This window comes from Triticum aestivum, chromosome 5D (assembly GCF_018294505.1).
Source record: "Triticum aestivum cultivar Chinese Spring chromosome 5D, IWGSC CS RefSeq v2.1, whole genome shotgun sequence".
NCBI lineage: Eukaryota > Viridiplantae > Streptophyta > Magnoliopsida > Poales > Poaceae > Triticum > Triticum aestivum.
In genome coordinates, this window is record NC_057808.1 from 321,116,843 (window position 1) to 321,141,486 (window position 24,644).

Below are 24,644 nucleotides of genomic sequence, written 5' to 3' on the forward strand. Positions count from 1 at the left end.
GGCTTCCTCTCTCTCTTTTGATTCTCAATACAATGGTCTCTTGGAGATCCATATGATGTAACTCTTTTCACGGTGTGTTTGTTGGGATCCGATGAACTTTGAGTTTATGATCAGATCTATCTTTTTATCCATTAAAGTTATTTGAGTCTTCTTTGATCTCTTATATGCATGATTGCTTATAGCCTCGTATTTCTTCTCCGATATTTGGGTTTTGTTTGGCCAACTTGATCTATTTATCTTGCAATGGGAAGAGGTGCTTTGTGATGGGTTCGATCTTATGGTGCTTGATCCCAGTGACTGAAGGGGAACCGACACGTATGTATCGTTGCTATTAAGGATAACAAGATGTGGTCTATTTCTACATAAATAGATCTTGTCTACATCATGTCATCATTCTTATTGCAGTACTCTGTTTCTCCATGAACTTAATACACTAGATGCATGCTGGATAGCGGTTGATGTGTGGAGTAATAGTAGTAGATGCAGGCAGGAGTCGGTTTACTAATCTAGGACATGATGCCTATATAATGATCGTTGCCTGGATATCATCATGATTATTTGAAGTTTCACTACTAGGGAAAACCTTATACAGAGAATCTTACCAGTAGTGAGGGACAAAAACAAGCGCTATTACTACTTACCAGTAGCGCGTGGCACTAAAACGCGCTGCAGCTAAGTTCATAGCAGTAGCGCGTCTCAGGGAAGAAGCGCTACAACTACAATTCCCCTATTGTTCTCGGTAGGCTACCAATAGTAGTAGCGGGCTTAGAAAAAGCACGCTACTGCTAAGGTGGTTGTAGTAGCGTGTTTCACGGGGAAATCGCTACTGCTAATGAACGGAAAATAAAATGGAAAACATATGGAATTGTAAAGGAAAATGAAAGAAATAGAAAAAGGGGAAGGAAAAAAAGAAAATGTGAAGGAAAACAAATGAAATAGAAAAATAAAGGAGAAAGGCGTAGCAGCAGCGTGCTTTGCGGGAAGGCGCTATAGCTAACTTAGTAGTAGCGCACTTCGTAAGCCCGCGCTATAGCTAAGTTAGCTATAGCTAATGTAGGAGTAGCGCCTTTCCTGGAACGCGCTACTGCTACTTCTGACTTAACCGCGCGGTTCTTTCTTCCCCACGACCACTTCCCCCAAATCGAACTCCTCCGCTGTCGCCGCCGTCATCGCCCAGCATCACCGTCGGCCACCGCGCGCTCTCGCGTCGCTCTCCGCAAGCCCTCGACGCCGCCCCAAACCCCGACCTCGACGCCGCCCCCGACCCCGACCTCGACGCCGCCCCCGACCCTGACCTCGACACCGCCCTCCACCGCGCGCCCGAGCCCCGACCCCGACCTCGACGTCACCTGCCCCTCCCTCGCCGTCGGCACCCGAGGTGAGCACGCCTCCTCCTCCCCCTCCCTACCTCTGCCTAACTAAAGTTCCTAGGGTTCATCAAATTTTAGATTGCATCAAATTAGTTAGGGTTCATCAAATTAGATGCTAATTAGTGCAGTAGTTCCTAGGTAGGTTCATCTAATTAGTTAGTAAGAACTAGGGCAGTAGTGCTTAATAGAATTAGTAAGAAAATTAATAGAACTAGTTGAACTAGTTTTTTGTGTAAGAACTAGTGGAATTAATAGAACAAGTGTACTTTTAGTAAGAAAATTAATATAACTAGTTGAACTAGTTTATTTTTAGTAAGAACTAGTATATTTTTATTTATAGTAAGTTTATTTTTAGTAAGAACTAGTTGAATCAATAGAACTAGTTGAACATGTCACATTTGTTGTTATTTTTTTAGTTAAAGAAATTATTCCGCATCGACGTCGATGATGCCTATCCCTCATCCTCGTCGTCGACTCGGCGAAGGACACCTGCTTGATCAGATGGGCCATGTCCGGGACTGGGCTCCGCCGGGTTGATACTGGGAGGCGCTACCTACCGAGGGGCGCAGCTTGGTGAGGAGCTAGCCCGTCGTTGACCCGAACCTTCTTTGTTGGCGGTCGCGTGGGACAGTGACGGTGCAGAGGCTTGTGGACCCCGCGGAGGTGGTATGTCACCGTGTCAGCGAGGAGGACGCGCACGTCCATCGCTACATGGTTGCGTTGGAGCGCAGGTTCTCCAATACCTGGCAGGTTCTCCAGGGATCTCACTGGAGCTATGATCCTGTGATGGTTCCTTCTCTTTGGGTGTCCACCGCCCACGCCGATACCCGTCGTTCGCTAGGTTTTTAGTTGTATTAGTGATGTTATATGTATGATACTATTCGGGATGTATTAGTGATAATATTCGACGATGTACGGACGCAAGAGATGATTTACTTTTGCTTATTTAATGCATGCTAATTTGAATACTTATTTATTTTACGATTTGGTTTTGCTTATTAAATGCTCAAATTGGAGAAGTACTCCTATTTTGAATGCTCAAATTGGACCCCACTATGCAAGGCGTATGCATTTGATTAGTTGATAGCTTATAGGGTTTTTGTTTTTGCAGAAATCTAGGAGCCCCTCCATCATCCCCGCCGTCGTCCCCGTCACCGACCCCCTCCGACCTCGAGGTGAGACCAGCCAAATCTCCATGTCAATATGAGTTCTATAAGATATTTTGAAATGTTTTTGCTCATATTTTCAACCATTGAAATGCAATGACCATCAAGTTTGAATAATCATATGATGTAGATAAAAACATGTATATCTTGTGTTGCTCAAATAGGATATGTGATTGCCCAAGTGGCCGGTCATGTTTGCAGGTTACACCTCCGAGTGGCCTATGTTTTGCCGGAGTGTTGATTAATTTCCGTTCCGGCAAATTTCAGGCGCTCGATATGTCCTTTTTTAGCAAAGGTCATGCCAGATTTTTCCGTGAATTTTGGCATGACTTGTGCTAGAATATGTAGGAAATATCGAGTGGCCTGGATTTTCTAGAAAGATAATTAAACGATATTTCGGGTTGACTTAAAGTCTGTCGAGGCTCCACCATATATGAGAGGATGAAGAATCCCGACTGTTGTCGTGGGGGTCGTTTCTCCTTCTTCTCATTGTGCTAGACCTTTGTTATGCACTAGGGGAAGGAGGAGTGGCGACCATCACCGACGGTCGCAAATGTCAGAGAGGAATCAGTGAGGGAGAGTCTCCACCATATATGAGAGGATGAAGAATCCCGACTGTTGTCGTGGGGGTCGCTTCTCCTTCGTTCCCGTGTGCTAGACATTTTGGTGTAATGCACTCGGGTACGAAAGGAGGAGCGATCATCACCAACGGTCGAATGTATACACCACGTGAGCTGAGAGTTTTCAAGAAAAGACTCGACAGATCGATAGTCAACTCGTGATGAATAATAATGATCTAATTTAATTTTTTTAGTACATATATTTAATTGTACAAGCTTAATCTTTGAATTATGAACATAGGAAATGTCGTACTCGGACGACGGAAGTCTTCCGGGGGAGTGCGACTGGTGCAACGACGACCGAGATCTGTGCGACATGCCTCACCTGGACGAAGATCGGCGCTTCAACATTAAGCTCCAGGAGACCTTCGATGTTGAAATGGTACACAACGATGACAAGTGTTTTTTTCGTAATTAAGCACGACTTCAACTATTTCAACGTGTAATTTTCATCTTTTACAATTCGACTAGCTTATCCCATGCCATGCAAGACGCTATGTCTTGGAGAGGATGGGTTTTGAAGACCATGAAAGTTTAGAAACAAAGAAAATTCACCTAAGGACCCATCATGGTATGGATTTTGAAGTATATATATACAATTCTCAGAGCGTAACCCACTTTGGTTGCACAAATTGGGAAGCACTTTGCAAGATGTATGGTTTTTATGATGATATGGTTGTCACCATGGATCTTGGTGATCCTGACATCGAGCAAGACAATATGGACATGTGGGTCCTTGTTGATACGCTTCCAATTCTACCGCTATGTAAGTTTCTCAAACATAGTTATTAACTAATTTATATTGTTATTTCAAAATAGTTGACAGCTTTTTTCCATTGACAACTTATTTTCATTCTTCAGACAATGTGCGGAAGATGGTAGACAGGACCTACTACACCGATGGCTCCGAATTAACTTATCAGGAGAAAAATCATCTGATCGCATTTTGTACTGAACTTGAGAATTACAATATCTATTATCAAACTCCTCCACATTATGGTCAATACGTGCCAGTAGTGCATGTGTTGAACCACGGTAACATCCATGGAGATGCCATGGTAAGATTTTTTACTATTACGACATCCGTGCATCTTTTGCATACTTCTAAAAATGAACTACATTGCTAACTACGAAGTTATTACTACGTTTTTCTACAGAAAATCCCGAAGGATTGTGTGCCTCATCTGATGTATCAGAATGGTCGCCTTGATGTTTTGAACATACAACCAGGTCATCCTACGAATCTCACCTGTCCATATCGGATTTATAAAATCGGTGAACACATGGTAATCAAAGAATGGAAAAAATGTATGGACAGTCGTAAGGAGCTTCATGGAAGCAACATTGTGCGAAAGGAAAGAATTGGAGATAGGATAATCTCCATTCTCCATAATGGAGAGTCAGGGGCTATCTTGTTTTATGCTATTTTACCTAAGAGAATATAGTCGGTCCTAAGAGAATGTAGTAGGTCCTATGAGGTACAATGTTTATTATGTGGTACAATGTGTTAGAGATGATGATGAGGAGTAGTTGTGATTATGACTAGTGACCAACTTGCTATGTGATGTCTCATTGATGAAAATGATGATCATGAGGAGGTGTTATATGACAATGATGTATTATGATGATAAGTTGTTAATGATATGATGATGATGACGATATTTATTATATCATTGGGTGAAAGAACCGCAGATTAGTTTCAAGTGGATGTCCATCCACTTGAAACTAGTCCACAGTTCTTTCACCGAGTGATGTAATAACTCATTATGATGTAAAAACAATCTCTAAATTGCTGCTGTATGAAAACTTGTATAAAGGTGTATGAATACAACATGAAATAAAAAAGAAATAAAATACGGAATAATAGTAGTAGCGCGGGCTGGGAGAAGCGCTCCTAGTAATTACTAGTAGCGCTCTTTGGAGAAAGCGCTACTACCAAGTTTATATAGTAGTAGCGTGGGTTAACCCACGCTACTGCTAACCTTTAACTGTAGCGCCGTACCAGTAGCGCTCCTGCCCGCGCTACTGTTAGGCCTAAAACACGTGCTCCTGCTAGGCTTTTCCGTAGTAGTGTTTTATCAATTGCCCAACAGTAATTCGTTTACCCACCGTTTGCTATTTTTCTCGAGAGAAGCCACTAGTGAAATCTACGGCCCCCGGGTCTCTTTTTTTATTATATTTGCCTTTGCGATCTATTTTTATTTGCTTTTATTTTCATATCTATATTTCCAAAACCCAAAAATACCTTGCTGCATTATTCTTATTTATTTTATCTCGCGTTCCCGCGAGATCTATTTATCCAATATATCATATTTTTATCCCCTCTACTTGCCAATTTCTGGCGCCGTTGCTTGAAAGGGATTGACAACCCCTTTAACATGTCGGGTTGCGAGTATTTGTTATTTGTGTGCAGGTGTCGTTCATGTAGTGTTGTGTGGTTCTCCTACTGGTTCGATAACCTTGATCTCATCACTGAGGGAAATACCTACCGTTGTTGTGCTGCATCATCCCTTCCTCTTTGGGGAAATACCAACGTAGTTCAAGCAGACATCAAAAGGAATTTCTGGCGCCATTGCCAGGGAGACATCATCAACATCTACCAGGTTCCTAATCACAAATCTCATCTCCTTGCAATTCACATTATTTTTCATTTGCCTCTCGTTTTCTTCTCCCCCACTTCACAAAAATTTGTCGTTTTATTCGCCCTCTTTTTCGTTCGCCTTTTCTTGCCGGATCCGTTTTTAGTGCAATCTTGTTGCATAGTCACAATGACTCAAGAGAACACCAAGTTGTGTGATTTCTCAAATACCAACAACAATGATTTTATTGGCACTCCGATTGCTCCTCCCGCCACTAGTGCAGAGTCTTGTGATATTAATACTGCTTTGCTGGATCTTGTTATGAAAGATCAATTTTTCGGTACTCGTAATGAGGATGCCGCGTCCCATCTTAACACATTCGTGGAATTATGTGATATGCAAAAGAAAAAAGATGTGGGCAATGATGTTGTGAAGATCAAATTATTTCTGTTTTCTTTGCGAGATCATGCAAAATTTTGGTTTTGTTCTTTGCCTCGCAATAGTATCGATTCTTGGAATAAGTGCAAAGATGCTTTTATTACTAAGTATTTTCCGCCCGCAAAAATTATTTCCCTTAGAACCCAGATCATGAATTTCAAGCAACTTGAACATGAGCATGTTGCACAATCTTGGGAAAGGATGAAATTGATGCTAAGTAATTGCCCAACTCATGGGTTAAATCTTTGGATGATCATACAAAATTTTTATGCGGGGTTGAATTTTGTTTCACGTAATCTTTTAGATTCTGCCATGGGTGATACTTTTATGGAAATTACTTTGGGTGAAGTGATACGTCTCCAACGTATCTATAATTTTTGATTGCTCCATGCTATATTATATTCTGTTTTGGACATTATTGGGCTTTATTATACACTTTTATATTACTTTTGGGACTAACCTATTAACCGGAGGCCCAGCCCAGAATTGTTGTTTTTTTTGCCTATTTCAGAGTTTCACAGAAAAAGAATATCAAACGGAGTCCAAACGGAATAAAACCTTCGGGAACGTGATTTTCGGAACGAACATGATCCAGGGGACTTGGACCCTACGTCAAGACATCAACCAGGAGGGCACGAGGTAGGGGGGCGCGCCTACCCCCTGGGCGCACCCTCCACCCTCGTGGACCCCATGTTGCTCCATCGACGTACTCCTTCCTCCTATATATACCTATGTACCCCCAAACTACCAGATACAGAGCCAAAAACCTAATTCTACTGCCGCAACCTTCTGTACCCGTGAGATCCCATCTTGGGGCCTGTTCCGGAGCTCCGCCGGAGGGGGCATCGATCACGGAGGGCTTCTACATCAACACCATAGCCTCTCCGATGATGTGTGACTAGTTTACCTCAGACCTTCGGGTCCATAGTTATTAGCTAGATGGCTTCTTCTCTCTTTTCGGATCTCAATACAATGTTCTCCCCCTCTCTCGTGGAGATCTATTTAATGTAATCTTCTTTTGTGGTGTGTTTGTTGAGACCGATGAATTGTGGGTTTATGATCAAGTTTATCTATGAACAATATTTGAATCTTCTCTGAATTCTTTTATGTATGATTTGTTATCTTTGCAAGTCTCTTCAAATTATCAGTTTGGTTTGCCCTACTAGATTGATCTTTCTTGCAATGGAGAAGTGCTTATCTTTGGGTTCAATCTTGCGGTGTCCTTTCCCAATGATAGCAGGGGCAGCAAGGCACGTATTGTATTGTTGCCATCGAGGATAACAAGATGGGGTTTATATCATATTGCATGAGTTTATCCCTCTACATCATGTCATCTTGCCTAATGCGTTACTCTGTTCTTATGAACTTAATACTCTAGATGCATGCTGGATAGCGGTCGATGTGTGGAGTAATAGTAGTAGATGCAGGCAGGAGTCGGTCTACTTGTCTCGGACGTGATGCCTATATACATGATCATACCTAGATATTCTCATAACTATGCTCAATTCTGTCAATTGCTCAACAGTAATTTGTTCACCCACCGTAAATACTTATGCTCTTGAGAGAAGCCACTAGTGAAACCTATGGCCCCCGGGTCTATTTTCCATCGTATTAATCTTCCAACACTTAGTTATTTTTATTGCCTTTTATTTTACTTTGCATCTTTATCATAAAAATACCAAAAATATTATCTTATCATATCTATCAGATCTCACTCTCGTAAGTGACCGTGTAGGGATTGGCAACCCCTTATCGCGTTGGTTGCAAGGATTTATTTGTTTGTGTAGGTGCGAGGGACTCGTGCGTGGCCTCCTACTGGATTGATACCTTGGTTCTCAAAAACTGAGGGAAATACTTACGCTGCTTTACTGCATCACCCTTTCCTCTTCAAGGGAAAACCAACGCAGTGCTTAAGAGGTAGCATGAAGCCACCAAATTGCTTGATAATATTATGGTAAATTATTCACAATGGCATACCGAAAGAGCTCCTACTAGTAAAAAAGTTAATTCGGTTGAAGAAATTTCTTCTTTGAGTGAAAAAATTGATGCTCTTATGAAATTTGTTGCTAATAAAAGTGCTCCTATTGATTTCAATGATATGCCTTTGTCTACTTTGATTGAGAAAAATAGTGATGCCATAGATGTGAATTTTATCTCGCGAAACAATTTCAATAACAATGCTTATAGAGGTAATTTGAATCCTAGGCCTTTTCCTAGTAATTCCTCTAATACTTATGGTAATTCCTATTGAAATCCTTCTTATAATAATAATAGGAACACCTCTAATCTTGAGAATAATATTAAATAATTTATCAACACTCAAAACAATTTCAATGCTATAATGGAAGAAAAGTTGAATAAGATTGATGATTTGTCTAGAAGCGTTGATAGAATTTCTCAAGATGAAATTTTTCGTGCCTAAGGTTGAGGAATCAATTAAAGCTCTTTATGTTTCTATGTATGCAAGTAAGAAAAGAATCGCTATGCTTAGAGCTAGAAGAGAATTTTTAGAAAAAGCATTTTCTAGTGATTGCTTTCATAAAAGTGATGAAGATCTTAAAATGATTGGTGTTTATTCCATTGATTCTTTGTTTAGTAAAATTGATATTGATAATAAAGGGACTGAAGAAGAGACAACTTTAGCTAGAAGGCGTCCCGATAATTCGGAGGCTGGAAATATTGTTGAGAAAATTGATAAAAGTGGGTTTGAAGAGGTCAAAACTTTAACTGGTGATGTGCCCACTCTTTTGGATTACAAATACTTTAATTATGGTAGTTGCTCTTTGATTGATTGTATTTGTTTGTTGCAATCCATGATAAATTCACCCCATGCCTATGAACAAAATAAAGCTTTTACTAAACATATTGTTCATGGTATGATGAAAGCTTTAGAAGAAAAGTTGGAATTAGAAGTTTCAATTCCTAGGAAATTACATGATGAGTGGGAACCTACTATCAAAGTCAAGATTAAAAATTATGAGTGTTTTTCTTTATGTGACTTGGGTGCTAGTGTTTCTACAATTCCGAAATCTTTATGTGATGTGCTTGGTATTACCGATATTGAAGAATGTCTTTAAATTTGCACTTGGCGGATTCTACTATTAAAAAGCCTATGGGAAGAATTGATGATGTTCTTATTCTTGCAAATAGGAATTATGTGCCCATAGATTTTATTGTTCTTGATATTTATTGCAATCCGTCTTGTCCAATTATTCTTGGTAGACCGTTTTTACACACTATTGGTGTCGTGATTGATATGAAAGAAGGCAATATTAAATTCCAATTTCCACTAAGGAAGGGTATGGAACACTTCCCTAGAACAAAAATTAGTCCACCATATGAATCAATCATGAGGGCATCTTATGGATCTAGAAACAAAGATTACAATACTTAGATCCTTGCTTTATGCCTAGTTAGGGGCGTGAAACGAAAGCGCTTGTTGGGAGGCAAGCCAATGAATAAAATTTATTTTTGTATTTTGCTTTCTGTTCTTGAGTGTTTGCACAATTATACCACTGTTATGATTGTGTTTTGTGTTTTAATTAGTGTTTGTGCCAAGCAAATCCTTTAGGGTCTTCTTGGGTAATAGTTGCTTTGACCTTGCTCAAAAACAGAAACTTTTGCGTCCAGAGATACAATTTTTAAAAATCACATCAGCGATGAAAATTTATTAATTCTTTAAAGTAGATTTATTTACAAATTTCTCAGGTTTTCCTAATTTTTCAGAATTGTTGGAGTTACAGAAGTATTCAAAATATTCAGATTGCTACAGACTGTTCTGTTTTGGGCAGATTCTGTTTTCTTTGCGTTGTGTACTTGTTTTGATGATTCTATGGTTTTCTTTGAAGAGTTTTTGCCATAGAAAAGTTGGAATGAAGTAGATATAATGCAAGAATAAAATATGAATGGGTTTGCAACAATACTTATAGTAGTGATTTGCTTTCTTATACTAACGGATCACACGAAGGTTTTTGTTGAGTTTTGTGTGATTGAAGTTTTCTAGTTTTGGGTGATGTTACGATGGATGAAGGAATAACGAGTAAGAAGAGCCTAAGCTTGGGGATGCCCATGGCATCCCAAGCTATTACCCAAAGATAAGCAATCAACTAAGCTTGGGGATGCCCGAGTGGCATCCCCACTTTCTTCTAACGACCATCGGTATTTTACTCGAAGCTATATTTTTATTCGTCACATACCATGAGTTTTGCTTGGAGCGCCTTGTATGATATGAGTCTTTGCTTGTTTTGATTTTTACTTTCAGTCTTGAATCCTTGCTGGACACACCTATTTGAGAGAGCCAAAATTATGCCATGACTTGTTAGAATTGCTCTCTATGCTTTACTTAAATCTTTCTGAGCTATGGAATTGCTCTAGTGCTTCACTTATATCTTTCTTAGCATGGTGTGCTTTATTATTTTTGAAGAAATGCTCTCTTGCTTCACTTAGATTTATTTGAGAGTAGTAAAAGATTGCAAGAAATTCTCTCTTGCTTCACTTAAATTAATTTGAGAGAAAGAAATATGATGCTCATGATCTTCACTTATATTTGTTTGAGCTTATCAAAAGCAACACATGAAAATTAGTCCCAAAGTGATAGATATCCAAGAAGGATATAATAAAAACTTTCATGAAGATCATTGGACAAAATAAACTTGATTCCTTGTAATAGTTTTTAGATATGATGATGCGATACGTGAGTCATGTTGATGAGTAATTATGCTTTAGTAACAATATTGGTGTTAAGGTTTGTGATTCCCTATGCAAGCACGGAAGTCAATAATTATGCAATGAAATTACATCCTACTTGTGGTCCATTATTCGGTGTTAATTATGCTCAATGCTCTCTTATGAGATTTTTCGTTTCTTGGTTGGTCGCTTCTCAATCTTTTGCTATCCTTCATTTTGCACTAAGTATGATCACTAGTGCATCCAAAATCCTTTAAACCAGTTTTGCCACATGAGTCCACTATACCTGCCCATATGCGGTATTCTTTTGCCATTCTAAGCAAATTTTTATGTGCCATCTCTAATTTTCAAAATAAACTTCTCTTTTGTGTGCTCGTACCGCTCATGAAACGGTAGGGGTGGCTAATACATTTCCATGCTAGATATGTTATTCTCACGATGAGTGTTTATTCACTTGTCATTGCACAAGAGTAAAGCAAAGGTATTAGGGATGCCCCAGTCCTGAAATGAAAAATGAATTTACTTTTTGTTGTCAAATAATAAATTCCTTGGAAAGTGTTTGTATGGAAGGCACCAGTGGATACGGCTAGCCATGGAAAGTGAAAGTATGGTTGAAAAAGGAATAAAAATTTAATTTCTGTTTGGGAACCGCCTATTATATATCTAGCATGGAAAGTATTGGGAACTACTCGATCGTTCTCATTGACAGGAAAAGCATGCCTCCCAAAATGTTTTTATCTCTATCTTTTTCACTTTGAGCTCTGGCACCTCTACAAATCCCTACTTCCCTCCGTGAAGGGACTTTCTTTTACTTTATGCAATTTTTTTTATTTGAGTCTCCATTTTCTCTTATAAATCACCAACTAAGGGGCACTATGATCGTACTTGAGCATTGGGTGTAGCTAATATGCGAGTGTGTTTCATGAATGAATCAATGATTGAGCATAATGGGCTAGGGATAACTTATTTTAGCGTTGATATTTTGAAAGACATGGTTGCTTGTTGATATGCTTGAGTATTGAAATTCTCATGTCAAAACTAGACTATTGCTTTGAATCATATAAAAGTCCAAATGTCCATGCTACAAAGAAAAGAATATGAGATGAGCATGTTAGGCAGCATTCCACATCAAAAAAATTGTTTTTATCATTTACCTACTCGAGGACGAGCAGGAATTAAGCTTGGGGATGCTGATATGTCTCCAACATATCTATAATTTTTTATTGTTCCATGCTATTGTATTATCATTCTTGGATGTTTTACAATCATTTTATAGTCATTTTATATCATTTTTGGTACTAACCTATTGACATAGTGCCCAGTGCCAGTTGCTGTTTTCTGCATGTTTTTTACATCGCTGGAAATCAATACCAAACGGAGTCCAAACGCAGCAAAACTTTTTGTGGATTTTTTTGGACCAGAAGACATCCAGTGGGCCAAAGAAGTACCGAAGAGGGATCCCGAGGTGAGCACAAGACACCAGGGCATGCCTGGAGGCCCAGGCGCGCCCTGGTGAGTTGTGCCCACCTCGGTGGCCTCCCGAACCGCCTCTTCGCTCTATAAATACCCCAATATTCCAGAAACCCTAGGGGAGTCAACGAAAATCAATTCCAGCTAATAGAAGTTCCAGAACCACTAGATCCAATCTAGACACCATCACGGAGGGGTTCATCATGTCCATTGGTGCCTCTCCAATGATGCGTGAGTAGTTCTTTGTAGACCTACGGGTCCGTAGTTAGTAGCTAGATGGCTTCCTCTCTCTCTCTCTCTCTCTCTCTCTCTCTCTCTCTCTCTTGATTCTCAATACAATGGTATCTGGGAGATCCATATGATGTAACTCTTTTAGCGGTGTGTTTGTTGGGATCCGATGAACTTTGAGTTTATGATCAGATCTATCTTTTTATCCATGAAAGTTATTTGAGTCTTCTTTGATCTCTTATATGCATGATTCCTTATAGCCTCGTATTTCTGCTCCGATATTTGGGTTTTGTTTGGCCAACTTAATCTATTTATCTTGCAATGGAAAGAGGTGCTTTGTGATGGGTTTGATCTTACGGTGCTTGGTCCCAGTGACAGAAGGGGAACCGACACATGTGTATCATTGCTATTAAGGATAACAAGATGGGGTCTATTTCTACATAAATAGATCTTGTCTACATCATGTCATCGTTCTTATTGCATTACTCCGTTTCTCCATGAACTTAATGCACTAGATGCATGCTGGATAGCGGTCGATGTGTGGAGTAATAGTAGTAGCTGCAGGCAGGAGTCGGTCTACTAATCTTGGACGTGATGCTTATATAATGATCATTGCCTGGATATCATCATGATTATTTGAAGTTTTATCAATTGCCCAACAGTAATTCGTTTACCCACCGTTTGCTATTTTTCTCGAGGGAAGCCACTAGTGAAATGTACGGCCCCCAGATCTCTTTTTTATTATATTTGCCTTTGCGATCTATTTTTATTTGCTTTTATTTTCATATCTATATTTCCAAAAACCCAAAAATACCTTGCTGCAATTTATTATTATTCATGTTATCTCGCGTTCCCATGAGATCTATTTATCCAATCTATCATATGTTTATCCTGTCTACTTGCCAATTTCTGGGACCGTTTCCCGAAAGGGATTGACAACCCCTTTAACACGTCGGGTTGCGAGTATTTGTTATTTGTGTGCAGGTGCCGTTCACGTAGTGTTGCGTGGTTCTCCTACTGGTTCGATAACCTTGGTCTCATCACTGAGGGAAATACCTACCATTGCTGTGCTGCATCATCCCTTCCTCTTTGGGGAAATACCGACGTAGTTCAAGAAGACATCGTCGCCCGACGGCGGAATCGAGGTTGAAGGCACGATGGTCAGTTTGGCGATCGACGACCATGTCACCGCCTCTCCGGACGATGGCCAAAGGAAACCGGAAACCCGGTACGAACAAGCCGCCAGGTTAACCAGGGCCATCCTAAAAGCGAACATGGATCGCAAGCGGGCGATATTGCTGGCTCGGCGCATAGTGCGGAGGATGGTGCGGGTGGCAGAGGAGGGACCTCGATGACGCAAGGACAACTGCGGCAGTGGAGGCCGCCGCACGAGGGGCAGGCATATGTCCCAGATGGAGGAGGGCGCAGCGCCGGACGTCGCTGGGGCATGCCTGGGGGCCGTCACGGAAGCCCTGGCGAGTGCCAACATTGTATCGCCCGACGTCGCCGGGGCAGACCCGGCGGTCGCGGTAGCCCTTTTGAGTGCTGTGCCCGAGGCAGTACCGGCAATTCCCGATGTCGATTCTGCCCCAGTGTCGATCGATCAAGGTGTGTAGGTCATCGACTTGGTGGCCTCCGCTCCCACTGAGCCCATGATCGACACGCTGATGGATGATGACTGTTATGCTTGCTGGGTCAGCGTGAGGTGCATAGTGTAGCTCTTTTGTGCGCGCGCAATTCGTTATATTCTTGTAAATTAGCAATATATATATATATATATATATATATATATATATATATATAGATACTCAGTTGATTTCTTCATGCATGTTAAATATGTCAATTGTATGGGCTGGCCTGTCTGTATATTATCTGAATTTACAATGTGGACAATTAATATGCAAATGCCTTCTGGACATCGGTGCTGATCGCCACGTTGAAAACATGGACGTCCTCTACTCTACCGCTCTACCGGGCACATGCTTAAACTCAATGAACTGTGTACGATACTAATACTTTCCATGAAAATTTAAGAACTTGGATAACAACATTTGAGTAACATATATATAGTGGTTACACTATTCGACAAAAGGAGGATCTTCGTAACATGGTTTTGACAACCATATGGTCCATATCTACATACTTAACATAGTAACAACTATCACATTTTAAGAGGCTGTGGACCAACAACCATATGGTCCATATCTACATACTTAACATAGTAACAGCTAGTAGATTTTAAGAGGCTGAGGGCCAACAACCACAACTATCCGCTGGAAGCAGCTTGATCACGGCGACTCGGCATCTCGACAATCAAAAGGAAGAACCCTCCTGTGCCTTGGTAGAGCATGAGTAGAAAAGTATCTCCAATTTTCCGCGCCTGATATTCAGTGCCTTTATAACAGGAAAAAAAAGAGAAATAAAAATGGATAATGCTACTATCCTTTTTCCACACTTGTGCTTCAAAGTAGCACCATGATCTTTATGATAGAGAGTCTCTTGTTTTGTCACTTTCATATACTAGTGGGAATTTTTCATTATAGAACTTGGCTTGTATATTCCAGCAATGGGCTTCCTCAAATGCCCGAGGTCTTCGTGAGCAAGCAAGTTGGATGCACACCCACTTAGTCTCTTTTGTTGAGCTTTCATACATTGATAGCTCTAGTGCATCCGTTGCATGGCAATCCCTACTCCTTGCATTGACATAAATTGATGGGCATCTCCCTAGCCCGTTTATTAGCCGCGTCAATGTGAGACTTTCTCCTTTTTATTGTCTTCTCAACACAACCCCCATCATCATATTCTATTCCACCCATAGTGCTATATCCATGGCTCACGCTCATGTATTGCGTGAAATTTGAAAAAAGTTTGAGATTACTAAAGTATGAAACAATTGCTTGGCTTGTTATCGGGGTTGTGCAAGATGAGAGCATCTTGTGTGACGAAAATGAAGCATGGCCAACCTATATGATTTTGTAGGGATGAGCTTTCTTTGGCTATGTTATTTTGAGAAGACATAATTGCTTGGTTAGTATGCTTGAAGTATTATTATTTTTATGTCAGTATTAAACTTTTACCTTGAATCTTTTGGATCTGAACATTCATGCCACAATAAAGAAAATTACATTGAGAAATATGTTAGGTACCACTCCACATCAAAAATTCTGTTTTTATCATTTACTTACTCGAGGACGAGCATGAATTAAGCTTGGGGATGCTTGATACGTATCCAATGTATCTATAATTTTTTATTGTTCCATGCTATTATATTATCCGTTTTGGATGTTTAATGGGATTTACTATGCACTTTTATATTATTTTTGGGACTAACCTATTAACCCAAGGCCCAGTGCAAATTGCTGTTTTTTTTGCCTATTTCAGTGTTTCGCAGAAAAGGAATATCAAACGGAGTCCAAACGGAATGAAACCTTCGGGAGCGTGATTTTTGGAACAAGCGTGATCCAGAGGACTTGGAGTGGACGTCAAGAAATCAACAAGGAGGCCACGAGGCAGGAAGGCGCGCCTGCCCCCCTGGGCGCGCCCCCCACCCTCGTGGGCCCCTCGTAGCTCCACCGACCTACTTCTTCCTCCTATATATACCCATGTACCCCGAAAACATCCAGGAGCACCACGAAACCCTATTTCCACCGCCGCAACCTTCTGTACCCGTGAGATCCCATCTTGGGGCCTTTTCCGGCGCTTCGCCGGAGGGGGAATCGATCACGGAGGGCTTCTACATCAACACCATAGCCTCTCTGATGATGTGTGAGTAGTTTACCACAGACCTTCTGGTCCATAGTTATTAGCTAGATGGCTTCTTCTCTCTCTTTGGATCTCAATACAAAGTTCTCCTCGATCTTCATGAAGATCTATTCAATGTAACTCTTTTTGTAGTGTGTTTGTCGAGATCCGATGAATTGTGGGTTTATGATCAAGATTATCTATGAACAATATTTGAATCTTCTCTGAATTCTTTTATATATGATTGGTTATCTTTGCAAGTCTCTTCAAATTATCAGTTTGGTTTGGCCTACTAGATTGATCTTTCTTGCAATGGGAGAAGTGCTTAGCTTTGGGTTCAATCTTGCGTTGCTCGATCCCAGTGACAGAAGGGGAAACGACACGTATTGTATTGTTGCCATCGGGGATAACTAAAAAGATGGGGTTTATATCATATTGCTTGAGTTTATCCCTCTACATCATGTCATCTTGCCTAATGCGTTACTCTGTTCTTATGAACTTAATACTCTAGATGCATGCTGGATAGCGGTCGATGTGTGGAGTAATAGTAGTAGATGCAGGCAGGAGTCGGTCTACTTTGTCACGGACGTGATGCCTATATACATGATCATGCCTAGATATTCTCATAATTATGCACTTTTCTATCAATTGCTCGACAGTAATTTGTTCACCCACCGTAATACTTATGCTATCTTGAGAGAAGCCACTAGTGAAACCTATGGCTCCCGGGTCTATTTTTCATCATATAAGTTTCCAATCTCTTTTTACTTTGCAATATTTACTTTCAATCTTTATCATAAAAATACCAAAAATATTATCAAGTCTATCAGATCTCACTTTTGCAAGTGGCCGTGAAGGGATTGACAACCCCTTTATCGTGTTGGTTGCAAGGTTCTTATTTGTTTGTGTAGGTACGAGGGACTTGCGTGTGGCCTCCTCCTGGATTGATACCTTGGTTCTCAAAAACTGAGGGAAATACTTATGCTACTTTGCTGCATCACCCTTTCCTCTTCAAGGGAAAACCAACGCATGCTCAAGAGGTAGCAGTACCTGGCGCCGGAGCGGCCAGCGCTGCTAAACAACCAGATGATGCAGCTGGCCGAGCTGCATAGGATGTCTGGTCTGGCCATGAAGGACATCATAGTCCGGCTATGGCCAGCCGGACCCATTCCGAGCAGCTACTTCGGCCTGGCCAAGCGGCTCGGCGACGCCTTATCCCGAGTCGATGCTGTGAAGCGCTCAGCGTGTAGAGGGTGCGCAGATGGCCTTTACCCGTGTGAAGATGCACTGGGTGAAGATGAATGCCGTCGACGTAGCAGTTAAGGGCCCGCCCGGAGGCAAGGACCACCGGACACCGGAGCGCTACTTTGAAGAGTTCCTAGAGGGTGCCCGTTTGATAGAAGGTCAATGCTCGAAGGACAACATGTTCAAGTAAATGTATCCGGGCTGCCCAAACTTTTGTAATATGAAACCAGGCTTTGTAATATGTATGTTTTGTCTAAACAAATTACCTCCTGTGCAGCCATATCTTAGTATTCTGAAAGTTTGCCAGTCGTCGGCTTCTGCCCCCACGTAGATGCTACGGGGGTGTTCGGGATAACGTGTAATCGATCTTGACCCAACGTCTTGGTCCGTAAAGGAGGTGACTTACGTGGCGAACCAGGCAATCAGACTATGCGGCTTTAGCACTTTCACTTAGCCATAGGAGTTTGACGGTGGGGCTAAGAACTAGCCCCTGGTGCGCATGGGGCTGTCCGAACTAGGAAGCTTTGGGCGCGCGACCGAACCGAAGCCCCTCCTTCGTATAATATGGAAAAAATCACAAGAGATTTATATTAAGTCACCGAATTGCTGACCAGCTCTCGCCGCATCATGACAGTCAGTTTTCGGCTTTCTCTGCTGAGGTACTTGACCGGACGAACTAGAAACACAATCGCAGTAGTTCTCCCTTTACTACCTTAGCCGAATAAACGGAACGTAAGGTGGTAACCACAGGAGCCGGGCAACCCAACTATTTACCAAAGACATGATTCGGAGCCGATGCGTATAATGCAGTATTCGGAACGCCGAAGTCTACTCTGAGAGTGTTCGGACTTTCTTTTTTCGAAAATATATATGGCTGGATAAAGCCCATGGCGTTTTTTATCGTGCCGAGGTGCAAAATGCCGATCTGCCGTACAAATGAGGGAACAAGCCGATACCAGCTAAGGTTGAGCGAAACTGTTTCCATTACAGTCGAATAGATATGTCAAAATGTGTTTTTATAGAGGATGCCATAAGCACCAAGGCTATTTAACATGCCAAAAAATTGTGAACAAGGGAAAGCTCTATACAGGTCCTAGAAAGAAAAGGTGGTCTTGAAGATCCCTTGCACGCCCTGCCACACGTCTGCGTCGCTTTCGCCTTTAAGGGGGATTCCTTGAGAGGAATGGCCCGTGGTTGTCTTTACGAAACTGGGCTCGGAAAGAGTCCTTGTACGTCCGCAGAGTAGCTAGGTTTTAATGCACCTGTGGTATTGAAGTAGAAAGGGAAAAATGATCAAAGAAAAAGGAGCGAGGTCATATAGGGTCGAACCGTACTATAGACCAGTTCGTATTGTGCCTCTGTTGATGCCCAAGGTATTTTAAGTGCGTAGTTATGCACCCGCGGTACAAACGCCGCGGATGTGTGAGGCGATCGACGGAGGCGAAACTGCTAGTCGAGCTCTGGTGTGGCCGAGCTTTCATCGTGCAGGATGGACCGTACTCATTTAACATTGTCCGGAGGCTTGATGGCCGATGAGGTATGCGGCTTGAGAGGGACGCTTTGTGCCTCGGCTGCCAGGGCCGCAGTGTGCTCCTTGGTGTGGGGGAGCGCTCCGTGTTTCCATTAACTATAATAACACCGTGGGGTCCATGCATTTTAAGCTTTAAGTAAGCATAATGCGGGACCGCGTTGAAGCGGGCGAAGGCGGTCCTTCCGAGCAGTGCGTGATAACCACTGCGGAAGGGGACGATATCGAAGATCAGGTCTTCACTTCGGAAGTTGTTCGGCGAACCGAAGACTACTTCCAATGTTATTGAGCCCGTGCAGCGGGCCTCTACACCAGGTATTACTCCTTTAAAGGTAGTTTTAGTGGGCTTAATTCTTGACGGATCAATACCCATTTTGCGGATAGTGTCCTGATAAAGCAGGTTAAGGCTGCTGCCGCCTTCCATAAGGACTCGCGTAAGGTGGAATCAATCGATAATAGGATCAAGGACCAAAGCTGCCGAACCTCCATGACGGATACTGGTCGGGTGATCCTTTCGATGAAGGTGTTCGGACAAGCCAACCATGGGTTGAATTTTGGGGCGACCGGCGATACAGCGTAGACGTCCCTTAGCGCATGTTTGCGCTCCCTCTTGGGGATGTGTGTGACGTTGTTGGCGTCCTGGGAACGGGGGTGCCCAGACTTTCCTGCCTGCGGCCCACGGCATGGCTCCATCAAAGGCCTAGTATGGCCCAGCTTCAGCAGCAACAACTCAAGACCCTCGCGAGGGGCCAAGCCTCGTGAGGCGGACAACACCAAGACCTTCCCGGGGGCAGCCTCGCTAGGCTGGCTCCTGAGGAGCGGAGATATCTATGCAAGGGGCACCTCGCGAGGTTCACATCACGTGAGCCATGACGACCAAGGCCAGGCGGGCGCCAGCGGGCGCAGTGTACCAGTTTCCTCTTTGGTGCTAAAGAGGCAAGCGCAGGTGAGGAGTCCTGAGGCATCAGGCAAAGGTTTCCATATTGGTGCAACAAGACCAAGACCAGTAGGACGCTGGGACGGAGGTCATCGCGGAGCCCACAGCAGTGTCACCACCAGAGCCTTTGGCAGGCGAAGACTACTTTTGTCAGGATAGCTTGTACTAGTTGTCTCCCTTCAAAATTGGCCGTTGTAGGATCCCTTCCCGCCTACATTTGGGAAGAGGACCAGGGCCCCTATAAATATGACTAGCCACCACCATAGGAAGGGGACTGATCTGGGACCGGATCCATTCCACCAAGACCACCTCACCAGCTCATCGACCTCAAGAACACCTCTCCTCTGGAGGCTGTTCATCCACTGTACTAGTTCATCTTCAGCCCTCGAGGCGATCCACCACCACCACACTGGAGTAGGGTATTACACCTCGCGGTCGCCCGAACCAGTATAAACCCCTGTGTCACTTGTTCTTTGGGTTCATCGAGCTAGGCCGTGGAATCATTAGTTAGGCAGGCTGGGGAGAAAGAGTCCTTCGTGCGCACCCCAGAGTTCGAACCTCTCAAGGGTCTGCGGAACCCCGAATCCACGCTCCGCCACTCCACCAGATAGGGGGGCGCCGAAGCTTTTCCTCCATCGATACACGCTCCGCCGCTCCACCAGTTCCATGGCTGACGCTCGTCGAGCCCGTGCCAAGCGCCGCGCCACTCTCAATGCCCGCATCGCCCAGACGGCGCCCGTCGGCGGGCCTCCCCGTCGCTCTCCATCACCCCCTGCCAACACCGCCACCGGCCCGGCGGGGAACGAGCAGCAGGCTTCATCGCTGCATCCTTCTGTGCGGCGGGACTGATGCACCGCCACCCCGTCGCTGACCCCGGCCGGTTCCTCATCCCACGCTCGCCGCAAGCCGGCTGACACGCAGGCTGCGCTGCTCATGGCACGCGAGCTCCTGCGTTACCGCCCCGTCGACGACCTCTACGAGGACTGGCTGGACCGCATCGCCGAGCTCGTTAGCGCCGCTGGGGGCTCTCCTGCACCGTCCTTCTCGCTGCCTCGTCCACCACCCGCTGCGGGCGACGTGGCCCATGGAGCGCCTCCACCACCTCCACGTCAAGACGTCGCCCTAGCGCCAAGGCGCGCGGCACCACGGCATGACCTACCGCGCAGGGCGCCGGCGCGTGAAGAAGGAAGCTGCCAGGAGATCCCTCGGCCACAAGAAGATGCTCCTGCACTCCCAGTGCCACCACGTCAAGACTGAGCGCCGCCCGCGGTGGCGTGCGTGGGCACCAAGACCAGGCTCCGCCTCCACGGCGGGCTCCAGTGACTACAACAGGCCGCCGCGCCTTCACCCCCGAGCTGCGCAGCGTCGTCAGGCCCGGGAAGTTCAAGCCCGACCTGCCTCCACACTATGACGGCACCCCCGACCCCGCTGAGTTCCTGCAGCTCTACGAGCTGAGCATCGAGGCAGCCAACGGCGACGAGAAAGTCATGGCAAACTGGTTTCCCATGGCCCTCAAAGATGGTGCGTGCTCGTGGCTCCTGAACCTGCCCGTAGGGTCGATCTCCTCCTGGGGCGAGATGCGCAAGTGTTTCGTCGCCAACTTCCAGGGCACTCGCGACCGCCCGCGGTCCGCGGGTGACCTGCGGCGCATCAAGCAGCAGCCAAAGGAAACCTTGCAGAAGTACATCCAGCGCTTCACTAGCGTTCGCCTCAAGATCCCTAAGGTGACGGACGAGGCCATCATCTCCGCGTTCTCTGATGGCGTCCGTGGCGTCAAGATGAAGGAGGAGCTCGCCATCCACGAAGACCTATGCACGGCTCTGGAGATGTTCAACATGGCAACCAAGTGCGCAAGAGCTGAGGAGGGGCGCCTCTCCCTCCTCGAGCTTCCAGCTGCCGACCTAGAAGACAAGAAAGCCAAGACCAAGGATGTGAAGCGCAAGGGAGCGGCCGTGCTCGCACCTTAGCCAGAGATGAAGCGCGGTTGTGACCACCCGGAGTCGTCCAAGGGCACCCGTCCATTCTGCGCCTTCTGCAACGTAAACAGCCACAACACCAATGACTGTCAGGAGCTCGGGGCCATCCGTGATAGGTGCGTCGGTCGACGCCCCGAGCGCAACGACCGGGGCTACGGTCAAGGAGGAGGACGAAGTGGAGGACGCTGGGACGACAGCGGCCCCCGCCAGGAGTGGCGCGACCAGCCTCATGAGGACCGCTGGCAGGACCAACTTCGTGAGGGCGCCTGGAGGGATCAGCCTCATGAGGACCGTTCTTAGGGCAAGGTTGCCCTTCCTTCGCTACCACCACTGCCAAGGAGGAACGACGATCATCACCAAGACGAGGGGGCTGGGGGCTTCCAGGAGCCACGCGCCATCGCCTGCATCTTAGGTGCCGCTCAGGCCCGAGCCTCCCATAGCATCTTCAAGCGGTTCGCTTGTGAGGTGAACGCGGCCCTTCCCAGGCACGAGGCCACGCGCCCGCTCCGGTGGTCCAAGTGCACCATTACCTTCAACTTGTCCGACCAGCTCAAGTGCGCGGCAACTGCCGGCGCCCTCCCAATGCTCTGCTTGCCCATCATCAGCAACGCCCTTGTCACCAAGACCCTCATCGATGGCGGCGCAGGACTCAATGTTCTCTCCATTGATACGTTCGACCGCCTCCAAGTGCCATATGACCAGCTACAGCTGACCAAGCCCTTCTCAGGAGTGACCCATGGCTCCACCACCCCGATAGGGCAGATCTGCCTCCCTGTCACCTTTGGCAAGCGCGACAACTTCGACACCAAGCTCATCGACTTCGACGTCGCCCACTTTCGCCTTCCGTACAACGCCATCCTTGGGTATCCAGCCCTAGCCAAGTTCATGGCAGTGACTCATCATGGTTACAACATCCTCAAGATGCCACGGAGCTGCGGCGTAATCACGGTCTCCTGTGAAGAGAAGGATGCGGTGTGCTCTCTCGAGCGCGCCTATCAGGCTGCGGCGGTCGAGGACCCAGACAACGAAGGCACCATCTACCCTCCTAAGGTCGTCCCCAAGAAGGAAAAGCAGCTGCTCCACCAGGGGTCTCAGGAGGGCGGCATCTCTAGCAGCACCACCTTAGGATCTGCGCCCGCAGATGGGGCGCCTCCCTCCCTCGCATAGGAACGCGTGCCCGACGCCCTCCTCAAGCTGGGCTCGAGGGCTCTCTTCTGTAGGGCCTCTGACCTAGCCAACATCACGAGGGAGGTGCTCGGGCACCACATGGAGGCATGCTTCACCGCACGCTTCCCTCATCGGAGCGCAAGGCACAAGGTGCCTGGCGCTCAGGAGTTCATCACCAAGAGCACCCAGGAGCTTCAAGAAGCAAGAGCCATGCGCAGCAACCGCCGCCCACCACATGGCGCAGATCCTTGTCCTGGTGAGGACGACGAGCTGCGCGTCTGCGTCGACATTCCAGGGCTCAACAGGGCTGCATCTCAGGAGCGCTTCTGGCCATCGCATACCAGCGGTGTGAAGGTCCACCTCATAGCTACGTTCACATGCCTTTCGGCTTCCCGAACGCGGCTGTCGCCTTCCAGCGCCACCTGCGGAGCGTCCTGGCGTCCCAGGAAGCCAGGCACCAGGCGGTCCTGGCGGAGATGGCAACGGTCCTTCACGAGCCTCCCGGCCGCCCGGAGCCTCTTGAGGCTCAAGATCCTGGCGGCTCGTGAGGAACAACTTCGGCAGCACGCGTCTTCGGCTACTCCAACACCTCGTCAGCAACGGTTACAGGTGATTTTCTGGTTGATTCAGCTGGGAGCGCCCCTCGGCCTGCATCATTCCCAGGTCGCACGGGCCTGACCCTGTGACGTGTATCCTTTCACGTCTTTAATTTACTCTGTTCGGGGCGCCCCTTGGGCTGCATCATCCCCAGGCCGCATGGGTCTGTCCCTGTGGCACGTATCGTTCTTGCATCTATTTGAACTACCGTTGCTTGCTCCTTGTGAGATGACTTATACCTACCTGATTACCCTTCGCGGCAGCCCGCGTTGCTGACCGACCTTCTCATCCCGCGACAAGGACTCCACATGCTGGCATGACGCTTGTGCTTGGGTCCGTCCGTGCAACGCTGATACACCTGAGATATTGAGCTCTGGCTCGCGGCCCGCCCCGCGCATGTCACCTCACCAGATCCTCAGTGCCTTCATCTTCTTGCGGAACGATCGGCGGCAGGACAGCAAACGCGATTACAAGCTATATTTCCCTCTCGAGCTAACTCGTAGGAATCTCCGGAGCCTAACTACGGGTGGTCCCGCCAGCTCTTTCCTTCTCTTATGCAATTCGCTTGCGTGTTAAAGTGAGGGCTCCTGAGCATCGTGCCTCAGGAGCTCTTACTAACTCTCTAGCCCTCACCCCCTGGCATTGACCACGGCATCGCGACCTGGCATACCAGCGGCAACTGAGCCTCGCTCGAGGGTCGGGACCCGAGGATGCAGAGCACTTTGAAGAGCGTGAAAGGGGGGAAGGCTGGCGTGGGCATAACCTAGCCGCACCACCGCCACCATCAGGCGCTGCCAAAGGAATCGCCTCAGGCTCGCTAAGATAAGTCACACATTCAAGTTAGCCCAGCATTGCGGCTCGGGATTCTCGACTCTTGCAGCCTTGCTCCGGCAATG